Consider the following 19,257-nt stretch of genomic DNA (forward strand, 5'->3'; position numbering starts at 1 on the left):
AATTTTATGTTTGACAGAAGCAAACCAATTATGACTTTATTTGTTTGTAAAAGTTTGCTTTTGACTTAAAAACCGTCGGCCACCTTTTATCGAACCTTTTTTACACCATTTAAAGGATATTAAAAAAAGATATCGAGTGAAAGAATAACAAATAATTTGTATCCAAAACATAAATCTCGAAAATACATTAATTTATCATAAGCCTCATAAAACCAAAAAGAATGAAACAAACCAAACATTTTTGTCAAAAAATATTCACCACGAAATTTCAATTGCTTTGAAATGTCTATAGTTTTATATTCTTTAGATCAAAAATGATCCCAATCTTAGTCAAAAAATAAATAAAATAAAACTTTTGTATCAAAATCAAATCAAACAAGATCCCATTATAACTTAAACCCTCCCCCAAAAACATATAAACCTCGTATCTCAATCAATTTAACAGCCAAGAGTGCAAATAAAATTATTCCACTCTCCACCCTAACCTTTTTATACGCATAAAGAGAAGAGGTACTTTATAACAATTCCTTTGAATTGACAAAAATCTTGTTAAAGAAAGTTGTAGCCAAATATATCCTCTGCCGTCCATTTTCACCCCTCTAATAATTTTAGTAAATTTCAGAACGCAATGACAACATCGTATCGATTCAATCTAAGAACATTTAACACACCGCACAACAACTTTGGCCAATTAACCCCTCGTCCTACAGTCACCATCACACCGCCACCCATGTCCCGTTTGACGCGACCACACGTCAGTATAACTTTTGTCAAAACTGAATCGAACTGGAACTGAAACTGTCACCCCCCTTAATATTTCGAAAATTCCAATGAATCGCAAAAATAAAGAAACTGTGATTGCGAGGAGGATGTTGAGGGAGAAAATCCCTAAGGAGACACTTTAACCACGTAAACCACGTATAAGGACGAGGACGAAAAACGAGGACAAGAAGGACAAACCATTCTTAACCTTTTAATCTGAGTACAAAACATTCACTCACCAATCTCTTCTCGTATATGATATCATCCCGATCCTGAATCACATAAAATCAACGGTGTGGCGGCGGCGGTGATGGTGGTGGTGGTGGAGCGGACATTGTTTACTTGATAATTAAGGTCCTTTATTGCTGTTGCTGTTTTTGTTGACGTCGTCGTCGTGGGTGGGTGGTGGTTCTATAACCGTAAGGACGAAGAAAGTGATAAATAAAAATTCGCATTTCCCTTTCACCGGGAATGTTTACCAAACGAAAGTAAACAAAAATGAAAGCTCTCTCCTTTCGCAAGTAGAATGTCCTTTTTATTCAGAGGAGTTTCAAAAAAGAAGAAAAACACCCACTGCCACGCCACATTTCGAGTGGAATCCTTTCGAGTTTTGAGTGAAAATTTCCCACATAAAAAGCTCCTCTATCAACATCAACATGAGAATGACGAGAAAATAAATTTATAACTTAGTTTGAGTTTCGATTTCGATCCGACTTTGGAGTCGATGCATTGATGACAGAACAGCAGAAAACTTAGTTCGTTACGAACCGTCTCCACGTGTAGACAGGAAGTGCTCACATAACTCGGATACAAAAAAAGGATAACGACGACGACACGTTCCAAACACAAAACATTCTCATTTTGGTTGTTTTTTAATTTTAATTTTCTGTTATTAGAATTTTTTGATATCCTTACAAAAATTTAATTTCGCGTTTTGAATGTGATTTTTGTTGTTTTTTTGGTTTTGCTTTGCTTCGGAATCAAAATTGCAGAAAAATAAAGTTAAAAAAAAAAAACAAAACAAAAGAAAATAATAAATAAAAATACGAGTACCATCAATTTTTTGAAAGTTCTTTTGTAAGAAGAAAGAAAGTGAAAGTGCAGACAAACGTGCTGAAGAAGTCCTTTTTGGTTGTTTTTCTGTTATCGCATAATATCCTTGTATCCTATTCTCGAGTGTGCCATGCGATGGTAAAATGGGTAAATTAGCTGTGGGGATACTGCAACTACAGTAATTTGTAGCCCAAATCTTCCTCTTCCTTCTTTTCAACATCATCATCACTAGCTTCTCGTCCTTATCTTCCTTCTTATCTCTGTGTTATCGTCCTTAAGTTTCGTTTTTTTTTCTCTCAACGTCGTCGTCAACTCGTCATCGTCCTCGGCTCATCGTGTGTCGGACGGCAGCGCTAGCGGCGAAATAAAGAAAGAAAAAAATATATAAATCAATTAAGGACTCTTGTGTGTGATTTTTTTTGTTTAAATATATACATACATACATATATAGTCGTGTATAACGGTACCTATAAAATATATATTGTTAGAAAAAAAAAGAAATCCTTAAATTGCGACATCAAGAAGGAACAGAGTGTACTTGAATAATTAAATGAAAATATTTTGTCTGCATTATCCTGCCGATCCTGCTGTCGGATAAGGAATTCTTGTTCTTCCGCTTTAATGTTCGTCCTGTCAATCGAAAAATACGTGAATTCAGCGTATTTTTTGTGTTTTTGTATTTCTCTTTGTTTCTCCGTTTAATATTTCGTGGGGTAGTGGGTGGGTGGTTGGGTATTTGTGTGTTGTGTTGGAGAGTCTATCGGAAGGATGTTCTGCAACAAGGACTCTTCGTTAATTTACCATCAGCTTCATCATCATCGTCAAAATGATGTCAATGTGACTGAATGTAAGTAAATTTAGATATTCTTGTGTTGTTTTTAGATTTTCTTAACGGTTTTTGTATTTTGTTTCATTTTTGTTGTTGTTGTTTGTATTTTGCTGACACTAAAAATGGTTCGATTGAAGGATTATTTTCAGTTATAGAATTTGAACATTGAAATTTGTGACGTGGTGGTTTATTCTTTTTAAATGTTTCCATCTCTAGAATATCCTTATCGTCTGATCCTGAGAGAGATGAGTGAAGGGAGAGGGGGGTGGTATGGGTTTGGTATGTCATTAATATTCAGGCAATGAATTGAATGTTCAAATTGAATTGAAGTAAGATAATGAGAAATAAAGGATATAAAGTGGTTTTGGCAATTTTGTGGTTTTGACTCTCGAGGTGGGTGGGTGGTGAGGTTGTTTGGTGTTTCTATTTGTTTGAGGGAGGATGAGGCTCGATAAATGGTTTTTGGAATTAAATCAACGGGAATTCTGTGGTTTCTGTTCGGCAAGAAGGAGTGAAGTGGAATTTTAAAATAGGCTCACGTTTTATTCACACTTGGCTGATAAACTTGAAAGGTTTTAGAGTTGTTGTTTTTTTGTGAAATTTTTCAAAACAGGATATGCGGGTTGTGGATATATATATGTTGATGGGTGTATTTTGTTTTGGTTACGTTATGTACCTACCTTTGCCTACTTTTGAGTTGGGTTTATTTTGATTCAATGAATTTCTACCTACCTATACATAAAAGGTATGTCAGTTCCAGACGACTCTTTATATCAAATAGAAAATCAACTTAAATTAGGTTAAATATGTAGGTAAAGTTATATATTTTTTTTTTGTATTTTTTTGATGGTTTGAGGGTTGAAGATGTCGGATTACGAATGATTGCATTGGCATCAGGGTGGCATATGTTTGTGGTTTCGTCTTTTTTTAAGAGTTATTTATGGGATATGTTGTGCATATAAATTAAATTCTCTTGTTTAAACAATGATTGAGGTTGAATTTAAACCCTTTTGAAGGGAGATATATGCGTACATATTTATGAGGATTCTGTTTAATTTTTAAGGCATTTTTTAGACTTTTTTCAAATTTATGTAGGAAAATACGCAGTGCGTATGTTTTAATAAAGCTTTGGAATACTAATTCTCAGAGTTTACATTGAAAACTTGTGAGTGGCAAAGAAATTCTTTCAAGAAATCAAACTAAGTTCTTTGCTTTTGGTGTTTTAGTGAATCAAAGATTGCTACTCTACGTCGTCGTATTTTTTTTTTTTCTTATAAAAGAGTGACCACAATCACACTTAACTTAAGAATTTCCTATCAACCCTCTGATTGTAATATTCATTTGTTATTAATATTTAACTAGAATTAACAAACAATATTCAAAAACTTACTATATTACAAAATTAACAATCGCACATTAAAATTTAAAACCTACTTTTTTAAAAACTGGTTCATAACTTTTCATTGGTGACCTTTAAGATTTTTTTTTAGATTTTTTTTTTCAATCAAATACATATGTATTATTTTTTGAGATATTTGAATTTCATTCAAAAGCGTTTTATCAGATGTTTTAAAGAAATTAAATTTTGAAAAAAATCTTTGTTTTAACCCAATCAAAAATAAGACATTTTCAATCATGAAATGTTATTTCGACAGTATAAGAACTTTTTGAAAAAAAAATATTTGAATTGGTTTATTGGTTCCTGAGAAAATCAAATGGAAGGTATCCCTTTGGAGTAATAGTTGGAGTTCTAAGGTTCTAAATACCGATATTTTTGGTCTTTAAAAAAATGTCACATATATTAAGAAATCTAAAGGAGATAGCCCACTTTACAGACCAGTGCTTTCACTTATGAAAGTGACAGAGATAAGGTTCTTTTTCTGTTTTAACCAACCTCCCACACCATCAATTTTAAAAATATTTAGCGGACATAACATGCTGAAGCTCACCTTTTAATATTTGGTATCAGTTGTGTGTAAACTTGGTTGGTTGGCTCAATACAAAAATAGGCTATGTATTTTGTTAAAAAGAAAAAACAGGCTTAGTTTCATGACTTTTCTGTCAATTAGTCTCTCTTAAAAGTTTGTAGGTTTTCGTGTTGTGCTAAAAACGTTGTCAGTTGAATTATTCCTAAAAATTACCACCAATATTTTTCATATAATGAAATAGATTTATTTCAAAAACAAATAACAAAACTAGATTTTGTTAAATAGATTTTTAGTCGAAAACACATTTTTACCAATTTTAGTAGCATTTCTTAAAATTTTTAATTCTTATATAAACAAATACATATTGGATCAATGACAAATTGTTTAAAGTCAATATCTGCTATTATTTAAGAGATACCGAGAACCGAACATCAGTTTTTACCAAATTTGCGTACTATTTTTTGTAGATTTTATTTTTTTATGAAAAAACGGACTATTGTATTTTAAAAAAATCAATAGTTTCTGTGAAATAAAAACTTTGAAGCCAATATTTTTTCCAAAATTTTACTGAATGTTGAAAACAATGTTAATAGAGATAAATGTATTTGGAAGCCTTTATCTTAAATTTTTGAAAAGATATTTGAGTCGAAATACAATTTTTACCAACTTTGAGTAAAGTTTTTTTTAGGTTTTTTTTATTCGTAAAATTTTTGAGGTGATAAATTTTTTGTATTTATATAAAAAAACCGTTAATTGGATTTGTTTCCAAAAATATACTTGTTTGGTATCACGAAACAATATATACTATAAAATTTAATTAAGTCTGTTGCGTTATTGGTTCGTGAGATATTTAGGGTTAAACAAAATGTTCACATTTTTTTTTGAACTGCTATGGTAAGAAAACCAGACTTGCAATTTTCGTGGTAGCCCTTTCTTCATCTTTCTGATCTGTAAAAGAAAGTCGATATTTCTTCTGGTTCGTGAGTTATGGACGACGAAAAAAACGTCGCGAACGTACGTACACACGCATGCACATGCATATTTCTAAAAATCTTTTATTTCCACTCTAGGGACCCATTACAATAACTTCCTATCGGAAGTTTATAAAAGGTTTGCCAAATAAATTGACTTATCACTGAAGTTATCGGAAATAATAAAAAAGGAAAAAGAATTCAAATCTCTTTTCAAATACCAGTTTTTGATTTTATGTTTTGAACTGCTTTAGAATCAAATAAAAGAATCAAATTTTTAAATAACTACCTGACGCGTTGAGTGGTACCCGTGGCATGATGGTTAGTGCGTTGGACTGTCATGCTAGAGGTCTTGGGTTCGATCCCTGCCTATGCCATCTAAAGTCTTTTCACGGGTACTGCCTCTTGCGAGGAATTGACAAATTCTCCAAGAGTAACTATTGTCATGAAAAAGTGCTTTCTCAAAATTAGCCGTTCGAAGTCGGCATATAAACTGAAGGTCCCCTCCATTCCTGACAACATTACTCGCACACAGGAATGGTTGAGAGTTGTAAGTAACTAGGCCTTGGTTCTCAACGGACTGTCGCGCCACCCAATTTATTTATTTATTTTACCTGACGCGTTGCTAAAATAAATTTAAGAAAAATATTTTTAAAGCAAAATCAGTGCACAAATATTTAATTCATTCCAAGCCATTTTTCGAAAAAATTTTGACATTACAAAGTGTAGTTTACAATTCGATGGTAATTGAAGTGCAGTGGGATTCACAATATTTCTTGGTTTTATATCTGTTTCGTAGACGAAGCACGGAATCACTAAATTTAATCCACACACTTGTAACGATTGTCCTAGTGCTTTGGTAACTGTCCTTGCGAAAGCAAGTCGCACCAGGAACTGTAAACGTTTGAATACGAATGGCATATCTGTCGGGATCATTGGGATACGTGGATTCCGTTGAAAAGTCGTGATGGATTTATGTTGTTTTCCAGTCAAAATTGTTACCACAATAATATTTTTTATCATTTTCTTGACGGAGAGTCTGGTTCCGTTGAAAAGTCGTGATGGATTTATGTTGCGAAGAAGAATGATGGCTACGCCAAATTTCAATGTAAGAACGTGCGATGGCATCTTGGAAAATCATTCGATTTCAAGAATTCAGTTGGATAGTTTACAACCTCGTCTTGATTCTCCACATTAGTGATGGACATATATTTGGTTGCTTTACTGGGTATTCCATACTGAATGGTGAAGTTGATAGTATTGACATCAATGTTTTTTGCTACTAATTAATAGCACGCACACTGAGCTATTGATGGTTTTGTGCAATGTGTGGGAACACTTTTTGCACCAATTCTTCGAGTCTTTCTGTGATCTGACAGAAGTTTGCTGGCAGTGTAATATATTATGCAGATTCATCAATTTGCATTATGCCCATTTGTAACATCCATTAATTGTACTGAAAATTGTCATACCGATGCATCCTGTTGTAGTTGTACACGCGTGCTAGTTTTCAAAGTAAATTTCTGTAAATAACGTTGATACTGTACAGAGCCACCTGGTAGCGAGTTACACCAATGAGCATTTATATGCAAACCTTTTCCGTGAAAAAATACATATACCAATTTTTGTAATAATCGGTCCAGTGGTTTTTGAGGTCATTGATGACATACTGACAAACATACATTTTTATATTTTTAAATAATTAATTAAAATCTGTGGAATCATTGAAAAAAGTTCTGAATAAGTGTTTACGTATTTCAACTAGGTATAGAAAACCATTCACTGGATTTTTTCAAAGTCCTTTCTGTAACTGTCGATATTATTATTTTTAAAAAATCCATCTTTGACGAAAAAAGTAGAAATTTTGAGATTACAATAATTTCCTACAATGTTTAAAAAACAAATATTTATAAATTCGAACATTAAATGAACAAGAAATGGGATTACATTTGTACAGTTTTTATAGGCATGACAATTGTTTTATAAAACTGGAAAGAAAATAACTTTTATTAGATTTAAGAAAATGCAAATAACTGCGTTTTCTTACAAAAAGAAAAAATAAACGCTACTAAAAATGCCACCTTAAAGTCTCAAAAATCCCGACAAAAACCAGCATTAACTTCTAATATTTAGGAACACTTTTTGAATTTCCTTAAATGACGAAATAATAAAGGGTGATTTTTTTGAGGTTAGGATTTTCATGCATTAGTATTTGACAGATCACGCGGGATTTCAGACATGGTGTCAAAGAGAAAGATGCTCAGTATGCTTTGACATTTCATCATAAATAGACTAACTAACGAGCAACGCTTGCAAATCATTGAATTTTAATACCAAAATCAGTGTTCGGTTCGAAATGTGTTTCGGGCTTTACGTCCGATTTATGGTCTACATATTCGACCAAGTGAGCAAACAATTAATGCGATTGTGACCAAGTTTCGCACTCAGTTTACTTTATTGGACATTAAACCAACCACACGAATGCGTACAGTGCGTACAGAAGAGAATATTGCGTCTGTTTCTGAGAGTGTTGCTGAAGACCGTGAAATGTCGATTCGTCGCCGTTCGCAGCAATTGGGTTTGTGTTATTCGACCACATGGAAGATTTTACGCAAAGATCTTGGTGTAAAACCGTATAAAATACAGCTCGTGCAAGAACTGAAGCCGAACGATCTGCCACAACGTCGAATTTTCAGTGAATGGGCCCTAGAAAAGTTGGCAGAAGATCCGCTTTTTTATCGACAAATTTTGTTCAGCGATGAGGCTCATTTCGGGTTGAATGGCTACGTAAATAAGCAAAATTGCCGCATTTGGAGTGAAGAGCAACCAGAAGCCGTTCAAGAACTGCCCATGCATCCCGAAAAATGCAGTGTTTGGTGTGGTTTGTACGCTGGTGGAATCATTGGACCGTATTTTTTCAAAGATGCTGTAGGACGCAACGTTACGGTGAATGGCGATCGCTATCGTTTAATGCTAACAAACTTTTTGTTGCCAAAAATAGAAGAACTGAACTTGGTTGACATGTGGTTTCAACAAGATGGCGCTACATGCCACACAGCTCGCGATTCTATGGCCATTTTGAGGGAAAACTTCGGAGAACAATTCATCTCAAGGAATGGATCGGTAAGTTGGCCACCAAGATCATGCGATTTGACGCCTTTAGACTATTTTTTGTGGGGCTACGTCAAGTCTAAAGTCTACACAAATAAGCCAGCAACTATTCCAGCTTTGGAAGACAACATTTCCGAAGAAATTCGGGCTATTCCGGCCGAAATGCTCGAAAAAGTTACCCAAAATTGGACTTTCCGAATGGATCACCTAAGACGCAGCCGCGGTCAACATTTAAATGAAATTATCTTCAAAAAGTAAATGTCATGGACCAATCTAACGTTTGAAATAAAGAATCGATGAGATTTTGCAAATTTTATGCGTTTTTTTTTTTTAAAAAAGTTCTCAAGCTCTTAAAAAATCACCATTTAGAAACTGAAAACTCTACTGAGACAGATTCTGAAAAAGTTGGTAAACTTTTTAATGATTTTTTCTCAAGCATAAGTTAGAATTTATTAAATTTCCCAACTTTCAAAAATGTGTGGTATTGCAATAACACTATCATTTATCATATTTTTAACAAAGAAATTTTCTCTTTGTAAATTTTAGTTCGGAAGAAATATATAAAATCATAATGTCATTAAATAATTCAAATTCCTTCTGATGATTTGATTTCCAGTATAACTCTGAAAAAAATTTCTATCATTTAACGTCTCTGATATTTTAAGCTTCATTTTTAATTTCAGCTTGCAAAAGGAGTTTTTCCCTAAAAAAGACTTAAAAAAAGTGTCACTTCACGCCTAAATAATTTCCGTCCCATATCCCTCCTATCAGTTTTTTCTAAAACTTTTGAAAAAGGGATGAAGTGCAGAATGATGTCTTTTTTGAAAAAAAAAACAACTACTAGAAGATCCACGGAGGATGCCGTTTTAAAACTATCTGTTGAAATTTATAGTAGATTGATACATTTTGAGATACTTTCATCTCTGTTCATAGATATAACTAAGGCTTTTGATGCGGTGGATCATGTTTTGTTACTTGATAAATTGTATAAAGCCGGGTTTAGAAGTACCAAGTAGGACTGGTTAGAATCGTATTTTATGAATAGAGAACAGAGGGTAAAAATTCGGGATTTTCTTAGCTCAGAGAAGTTTAATATGGGTGTTCCTCAAGAATCTGTCCTGGGCCCTATCCTTTTTTACACTTTGTGAACTTGTTATTTGTTCAACCTTTTAAAGGCAGTATCACAGCTTTTATTGCTGATACTGCTTTGTCATATTCTATCAAAAATTATTTCCAATTATTTATTGATTGGTTTTATATTCATCGACTTATTATAAGTGAAAAAACAAAATTTATGATTCTAAACAAAAGGGGTAATATCTGTAAAGATATTTCAATAAGGTATAATTCACCTTTCTGTCTTCGATATCGGCTAAATAATGATTGCCTGCATGATTCCACTACTTCCTATTATGAAAACGTACTATGATGCTCTGACGGTTGTTTTATAATTGAGAAAGTTGAAAGTTTCAATTACCTAGGTATTCTGATAGATTTACAGATGAGTTGGAAAAACAACACTTCTAACTTAAAAATGTATCTAAACATAGTTGTTAGGCAAATCTACCATCTTAGTCTATATTGTAGTCTACCTATTCTAAAATTGGTCTACAATGGATCATTTAAATCTAAACTTCAATATGGACTTTCTTGTTGTGGCTGTACCCATTTTAACAAAATTGAGCCTTTATCGTAGAATCCCAAGTTTTGCTTTATTCAAGAATCATAATATTCTACCACTAAAGCACTAACTTATATTTTTATAAAGTATTACAAATATTTTTCAAAAATTCTGGATAAACGGCTGCTAGATTGTATGGATCTCATAGTTTGGCATTAATTTGGTAACTGTACCTACCTTAAAAAAAACACACTTTTGCCAAACTTTTTTTTATTTTAGTTACTGCACCTCGTTTATTAAATAAGCTGCCTGAAAATATTAGATGCAAGAGAGTAAAACAAACATTTTTAAAAAAAATAAAGCTTTTTCTGTTTTCTTTGACCTACAGTGAAATAAATACATTATTTTCATGTAATTACTTGAGAAGATAAAAAAATGTATATTCTTTAGTTTCCTTGGTTGAATTTTTACATTTTTTGAGTTGTTTGCTTGAATTTTTCACTTAATTTTTTTAATTTAAATAATTTTTTTTATTATAAATTATCCCCATAAATTGTTTTTAACATTTATTTTGTAACTTAAAGTTGTATCCGCCTTTATCTTCATCTAAAATAAAGTCAAATTAAAAAAAAAATGTCTTATTACAAAAAATAATCGTATTGAAGGACACCATTGAACACATTGCCACTAATTGAATAAAACCTTACATAATCTTAAGACATTTCATAAAAATATCTTAAACCATCATAAAAACATTTGACATTTAAACGCAGGTAAATTACACAAAACTTATCGGTACCTATACACATCAAAATAAAATTAAGTTCCGTTCCATCGATAAGTTAAATGTCAAATATACCCATCATTTATTTTGTTGTTCTTATTTCTTTTCTAGAAAATTTGTTATTATACTTTTTTATTTCTATTTATTTTTCTTATAATAATTTGTTTTTATTTTTTATTTTTGTTGGACTTTTGTGTGTATATAAACACACATACATGAATATAAGTTATTGTGTTGGCATGTTTTTGTGTCATGTAGGTCCTGATTGAAATCACCCAACAACGACCATAACCACAAATGTGCCATTTAAACAAATGATATAGTCCTCAGCCATGAAAAGGTTGTTATATTATTAAATTAGTGTTTAGAAATTATATAGTATATCTACTATAGGAATGTAATTAAGACATATTTTAGTCAATGTTTTTGAATATTGAATTTGTATAAACAAAAAACTTTTAATTGTGGTTACTTATGTAAATCACTCATTTTTTTGGATTGTTTTTGTAAATACATCGAAAATTAGAAACATTAAAATGCAGGGTTATCAATTTTGCGGTTTCAGAAGTAAAAGTAAATAACACATTTATTTGTTTCATGATAACTCTTTTCTATTTTAAAGTTTTAACGTTGCCAATACATCATTTAAATTACCACCACGAGAATTGTGGAAGCGTCAATTCCTTTGACAGATATTGGGCGGTATCTCATCCATAACTTGACAATTGTTGGTTTTTAAGTTCTTAAGACTTAAATATTTATCTGGGTACACACGGTCTTTCGCGTAGACCTACAAAAAAAAAGTCCAGCTGTGTCAAATCGAATGATCTTAGTGACAGATTGATATCACCATGACGAGGAATTACTCGGCCAGTAAATGTCTCTTAAAAAGAATACATATTCAATAGCAGACCAAAAAAATCAGTTATCTTATGACCTTAACGCTCCGAATTGACAGTCGTTCCATTGTCATTTTCGAAGAAGTAAGGTCCAATCAAAACTCCGAACAAAAGAATGATTTTTTTTTTGATTCCCAAAACCCCGATTACGACAATTTTGTTTATTTATATACCCACCGAGTGAGAAGTGTGCTTCGTCTTTTAAGAGAATTGGAGTTCGAAAAATCGTCGTCCACCGCCTACCTGTTGTTTCAGCACCCAATTTACGTAACTACGACGTTGGCAAGCTGGCTTTAGATGTGTGAGCTGGACTTTTTATGGATGTATGTATGTAGTTGTAGATCAAAATACAAAATACGCAAAAATGTTCCGGAAGATCGTCCTAATTCCTGAGAACGACGAGGAATCGACACATTCGGGTCTTCGACATCACTTTCACTTACAGAGATATTTTTTTGGTAGGAGGGAAACGATGATGCACAGGCCTTACAATATCTATAACCAATCGAGTTCCTCCAAATTTCTTCACAATTTCGGTAATGCGTAGTTTGACGATTATGTAACTCATAATCTCCTCTTAAGCACGATAAGTGGCTGTGGCAGAATTACCATTTTTAAAGTAAGTTTTAACAATTTTTACGCGTTGTGCGATACTTAAACGATCCATTTTCGTAAATGTCAGACTTTCAACTGATTGACTGACTGTTTTAGTAACTTACTTTGACAGATGTCAAATTCCAGCCCTATACTATTCAAAACCTCAAAATGGATAACCCGTTTTATGCATATTTTATATTCTTGTTAACTTCCCATAGGAAGTTATTGTAATGGGTCCGATTTGTCAAATTGAAAATTTTGACATTTCTCGACGTTTCAAGGTCCCTACAGTCGAAATAAAAGATTTTTAGAAAGATGTCTGTGCGTGCGTGTGTACGTACGTTCGTACGTTCGCGACGTTTTTTTCGTTGTCCATAGCTCAAAAACCAGAAGAGATATCGATTTTAAATAAATTTTGTTATACAGGTAATAAGGTACAAAGATGCAGAAATGGCTCTCAAGAAAATTGCACGGGTGGTTTTTTTACCATAGCAGTTTAAAAAAAAGATGAAAATTTTGGTTAATCCTAAATATCTTAAGAACCAAAAACGTTAGGGACTTGAATTAAATTTTATATCATAAACTGTAACGTGATCTCAAAGAAGTATATTTTTTGAAAAAAATCTATATAACGGTTTTTTTTATAAATCAAAAAAACTGAAAAAAAAAATTTGTCACCTCCAAAATTTAACGACTAAAATATAATTTCATCTCCAAAAGAATTTTGAGCAACGGAGAACAATGTTTTTGAAATCTGATAAAATTTTGAGAAAAATCAAATTGATAGTTTTTTTATAAAAAATAAAAATCTAAAAAAAACATTACTCAAAGTTGGTAAAAATTGAATATCGATTCAAATATCATTTCAAAAACTTGAAATATAAACTTAAAACTTATTTTATCTTATAAAAAATATTATTTTCAACATTCGATAAAATTTTGAAAAAAATCGAATTGACAATTTTTTTACAAAAAATAAAAACCTAAAAAAAAATAATAAAAGTTGGTAAAAATTCATTTTCGACTCAAATATCTTTTCAAAATTTTGTAATATTGGCTTAAATTCACTTTTATCTTTCAAGAACTATTGTTTTCAACGTGCAGTAAGATTTTGAAAAAAATCGAATAGATAGTTTTTTTTACAAAAAATTAAAAACCGAAAAAAATTAACAAAAGTTGGTAAAAATTGAATATCGACTCAAATATGTTTTCAAAACTTTGAGATATTGGCTTTAATTTACTTTTATCTTTCAAAAAATATTGTTGTCAACATTCAGTAAAATTTTGAATAAAATCGAATTGACAGTTTTTTTACAAAAAATTAAAAACCGAAAAAAATTAACAAAAGTTGGTAAAAATTGATTTTCGACTCAAATATCTTTTCAAAAATTTTAGATATTGGCTTCAAACTTATTTATTTTACAGAAAATATTGTTTTCAATATTCAATGATTTTTATATAAAAGTTTTTATATAAAAATCCAACAGTCCGGTTTTTCATAAAAAACAAAATCTACAAAAAATAGTACGCAAATTTGGTAAAATTGATACTAGTACAATAATATCAACAATATGAGCTGGGATTATTTTTGAATGATTATTACAAAATTATAATTAACAAGAGGCTAGGATGCGACCCACACTGATAACTTCCCATCCCGTCTTTCGATTTGTCTTGCTTAAAAGTTTGTCTATATGTTTTTTTTACCAAATTTGAGCACTATTTTTTGGAGATTTTATTTTTTAATTCCTGAATATGTAAAACAATATTTTCTGTGAAATAAAATAAGTTTGAAGCCAATATTTAAAATTTTTGAAGAGATATTTGAGTCGAAAATCAATTTTCACGAACTTTTGTTAGTATTTTTTTCGGTTTTTAAATTTTTGTACAAAAACTGTCAAATCGATTTTGTTTAAACTTTAACTGAATGTTGACAACAAGATTTTTTGAAAGATAAAAGTAAATTAAAGCCAAAATCTCAAAGTTTTGAAAAGATATTTAAGTCGAAAATATATTTTTACCAACTTTTATACATTTTTTTTAGGTTTTTATTTTTTGTAATAAAAACGGTCAATTCAATTTTTCTCAAAATTGTATCAGATGTCAAAAACATTATTCTTAGTTGCACACAATTGTTTTAGAGATGAAATCATATTTCAGTCGTAAAATTTTGGAGGTGACAAATTTTTTTTAGTTTTATTGATTTATAAAAAAAAACCGTTCTATTGATTTTTTTTCAAAAAATATACCTGTTTGGTATCACGTTACAATATATTATATAAAATTTAATTCAAGTATCTAGCGTTTTTGGTTCGTAAGATATTTAGGGTTAACCAAAATTTTCACCATTTTTTCAAACTACTATGGTGAAAAAACCACCCACGCAATTTTCTTGAGAGCCCTTTCAAACTCATTTTATCTTATAAGAAATATTGTTTTCAACATTCTGAAAAATGTTGAGAAAAATCGAATTGACTGTTTTCTTACAAAAAAAATGTATAAAAGTTGGTAAAAATTGATTTTCGACTCAAATATCTTTTCAAAACTTGGAGACATTGGCTTTAATTTACTTTTATCTTTCAAAAAACATTGTTGTCAACATTCAGTAAAATATTGAAAAAAAATCGAATTGACAGTTTTGTACAAAAAATTAAAAACGAAAGTTGGCAAAAAATGATTTTCGACTCAAATATCTTTTCAAAAATTTGAGATAATAGCTTCTTATTAATTTTTACTTATAAGAAATAATGTTTTCAACATTAGGTCAAATTTTGAGAAAAATCAAATTGACAGTTTTTTTTACAAAAAATAAAAACCTAAAAAAAAAATACTAAAACTTGGTAAAAATTTACTTTCGACTCAAAAAGCTTTTTAAAATTGAAAATATTGTCGTCAAACTTATTTCATTTCACATAAAATTTTGTTTTCGTTATTCAGTAATTTTTATCTTCTTCTCTGTTATCCGAATCATCAGATTGTAAATCGTTTTACGGACTTTTGTGTCAAGTGAGGTCTAGTCATCATTACTAGTTTTCGCGTTCCAATCGGAGTGAAGTTAAGAACACCTGGATACTTAATGGAAGTCGCTTATAAATATCAAAATAATACAAGTTATGGGATTTTTACAAAATCCAACCCAGAATTATAGCAAGAACCTTGTAGAAAAAGCAATTACTTCACAAGGTTTAATAAATGGTACTTGGAAGAAGAATTTCTCTAACGATCGCATTAACCTTTCAACAAAATATAATATTTTCAATGCAGTCATGAAATCTTCGCTTTATTATGCTGCACGAATACGAGAAAATTGAAAAGTTTCAAAGAAATTTCTCAATGAAAATATTCAATATTCCCTTAACCGCAGCAAACTATTCAATTTATTTGGAAACCGGCCTTCCAAAACTTTTTACTTTAAGTCTAAAGTTACAAGCTGGTTATTTAATTAAAGTGTTTGGTCTACGGGAAACTCTGTTATGTAGGATAATGATGCTCTGCGAAATTCGGAATAAGGACTGGTGGATGAGGACATGGGAAAACATTACTGTTTCCTCTGGAGAAGTTGTTCAGATCAATCTCAACAATATTGTTCAGATGAAAACGAAGTTCTACGAAATCATCCAAAAACTTGAAGAACTTAACCGAAATCAGATGATTGAAAATGCCCGCCAATCGGAAAGCAGATTACTCCATAGCCAGCTTAATTATAACTTGTGTGACAAGAACGACTTCCTAGATTCTCTCTCCTATAAAGATATTTAACTAATTTTTGCTTTCATTTCATCAGTGTGTCCAATTTTTAACCAGTAAAGAAGAGTATGCTTTGGTAAACCATCCCTATCAGTACAGGAAACGATTGAAATTTTAAATGGATCAGATTGGACGAACCTTGTCAAATTTGTCAGAGATAGTTACTAACTTGAATAAAAATAATTATACATTTAAAGTTTAATTCGTTTGTATACAATTTTGCTTAACATCAACTGACCGAACATTTTGATCAATTGTATTCAAAGTCTTTTCTCTTCAAATCCCAAAACAGAAAATTTGCTTACCAGCTTAAGATTTCCGTCTTCGTTCGCTAAAATGGAATATTATGAGAAGTAATCAACAGAGAAATATGAATTAATAAATAAATAAAGAAATATTTATTTTATTTATCAATTATTGTTCAGTAATTTATTTACCGATAACAAAAAAGTGCGAAATATCCTTAATGAAACTTTTAACAATTGACATTTATCCTAACTAGTGTCACTCAATTATTATCAAAAGTTTATTGATTACTATTTTGTTGAACAACTATATAAAACAAAAATCGATATAAACTTATTTTTCATAGCTTGTAACTTAATAGCTTGTAATTTTATAAAAGTATCCTCTTCTCAAGTAAGTTTTTGACACTTAACACAAAAACTTCTTGGAAATAAAATGGAGAAAAATAAACTTTTGTCTAATTACCAACACACTCGTGTGAGTTGCATGTCTAGACTGGGTGTGAAACTTAGGTACACATGGACATAATTTGTCCAATAACTTCTGAAACAAAATAAAGTATGTAACCAATTTGCGTCATCATCATCGAATCATATTAGTTTAATTTCAATTATTAATTCATTATCCTTTTATGTTCGATTCGATTTCAATTATACGTTTAAATGAAATTCAATATTTTTCCTCATGGATACCAATTTTGTTTAATACTTTTAATCCACTATCATTATATTTGAATATGTTAATAATTTATGTATGAACGTTTTCTTTTTTTCACATTCTTTCACAATAAACGAATTTTCTATTTTGGTAATGTAGAGGAGCGTGTTACAATAAAGTTAATTTGAAATACGTACACTTATAGTCAATTAATGAGATTACACTTAACTGGAATTATTGAAACACATTATTAATCACACAGGAATAAATGAAAAATAATTAGGTTCACAAACAAACAAAATTTCATTGATTAGTCCTGCTGAAACCACCAACTCACCTCATAATTTGAAGCATTTAATTGGATCGTTTAAGTTACTACCTGCTGTAATTTAAGCTATCCATTAAACGTAACAGTTAATAATTGTTATTAATTTTTCATATCAATTTTGATAGCACCTACAATATGCATTTGTATGTTGTATTTGTGAATTAGCTTTGTGTTCCTTTAAGCTCTTTCTGAATCATTGATGTTCTTTAACTTATTTTGCTCACATAATTCAAAAGTTCAGGTTTTTTTTTAAATAAAACAAAATCATTTTCAGATATCAATGAAATATTTTATTCCTGTGAAAGTACGTTTGATGCCATTATGTATCGAACTCGATGTCTTTTGCATTTCCACAATGGGCACGCTTGCAGAAGTCCAGTCGCTGAACCCAATTTTCGACGGTTTTCAAGCAATACTGGCACAATTTCACGTTCGATATTCGTACAAAGTTCATCAATAGTAGCTAGCTTGTTGGCATAAACCATAGACTTGACGTAGCTTCACAGGAAATAGTATAACGGCGTCAAATCGCACAACAGAGGCAACCAAACGACTGGACCATTTCGGGAGACATTAGCTGATCGATTGTGGCTCCAAGTCCATATCATCCAACTGGGGCCGAAAGTATTCTGTTATCAGTGAACGGTAGCGATCCCAATTCACATTAACGTGCCGGTCTTGGTCATCACGGAAAAAGTACGGCCCAAGTACCAAACCGTACATTTAAGGAATGCAATGATGACTCATGGAATACGTGTGGATTGCTGCCTGACCAATACCGCATATTTTGTTTATTGACGAAGCCATTCAGTCAGACATGAGCCTCATCGCTACGGCACTTCTTTGACTCACTGGCACGGGAACATTTTGTACTGTGCCTGTGGACTCAAATTCTGTCCGCTAGACGCTCAATTGTTGATCATTGATCTGCTATTACGATTATGAAAACCATAAATTTGACGTAGCGCTCTTAACGTTGAGGCCACTAACTTTAAATTTCGGTAGAAAATTTTAGTAATTTCGACTCGTTGTTGGCTCGTATATTTTTTCATCATGAAATATCAAATCTTACTAAAGAGAAAAGTTAAAAGAAAAAAAAGAAATTTGGAGTCGTTTGCTGTTTATGTCGCTCTACTTTTCTAGCAACCCTGTTGAAAAACCCAATTTCAATAATAACTGATAACACCTTGGTTTTGAATTCATGCCAAACAGATCGTTGAAGTTCAGAAGACATGATTTCGTAAGCTGAAACTGAAGGGAATCTTTTTTTCCGAAATGTTTGTTTTGCTTTTGAGATATCTGAATCTATACTCGTCTTAATTAAATTTTACGCTTATCTTTTTCCGGTTAAAGGAGATTCAATAAATCAAGTCAAACTATTAATTAAGTCTAGACAAATTAAGTAAAATACTTATTTCATAATAAATAGGTGAGGTGATATCGATGCACATTGGTTTTGAATACCAGCACATTGATATGAGTTTGAAATATCAAGCCTGGTAAAGAATTCCACATTCGTGTAGTGCGACTAAAAAAAGAATATCTGTACTTTACTGTACGCCCGAAATTAGGGTCAAGGGTAAACTGATGCGCATTCCTAAAAGGACGGGTATTACGGTTAATAGTTTAAGGGGAGGAATTCAACTCACTATTTCACTAGAATTTACTTACTTACTTAAAACCAGGGCCTCACCCAACAAACTTCTCCATCTAGATTGGTCCCT

At 31.3% G+C, this 19,257-nt stretch overlaps 1 protein-coding gene across 5 annotated transcripts in view; it reads left to right on the plus strand.

The window, feature by feature from the left end:
* LOC129941186 (pleckstrin homology domain-containing family G member 5) overlaps nt 1–19,257 on the plus strand; it is a 438,783-nt gene that overhangs the window by 67,877 nt on the left and 351,649 nt on the right. For 2 of the 5 annotated variants that reach the window (XM_056049754.1, XM_056049755.1), the window contains exon 1: nt 1,480–2,662. The exons of 2 other annotated variants lie outside the window; for them this stretch is intronic. The gene's annotated coding sequence lies outside the window, so the exon portion shown is untranslated. Of the gene's footprint in view, nt 1–1,479; nt 2,663–19,257 lie in introns of those variants that run through there. One more of the 5 variants, XM_056049757.1, reaches the window with a different exon arrangement.

Source organism: Eupeodes corollae, chromosome 1 (genome assembly GCF_945859685.1).
Source record: "Eupeodes corollae chromosome 1, idEupCoro1.1, whole genome shotgun sequence".
Classification (NCBI taxonomy): domain Eukaryota; kingdom Metazoa; phylum Arthropoda; class Insecta; order Diptera; family Syrphidae; genus Eupeodes; species Eupeodes corollae.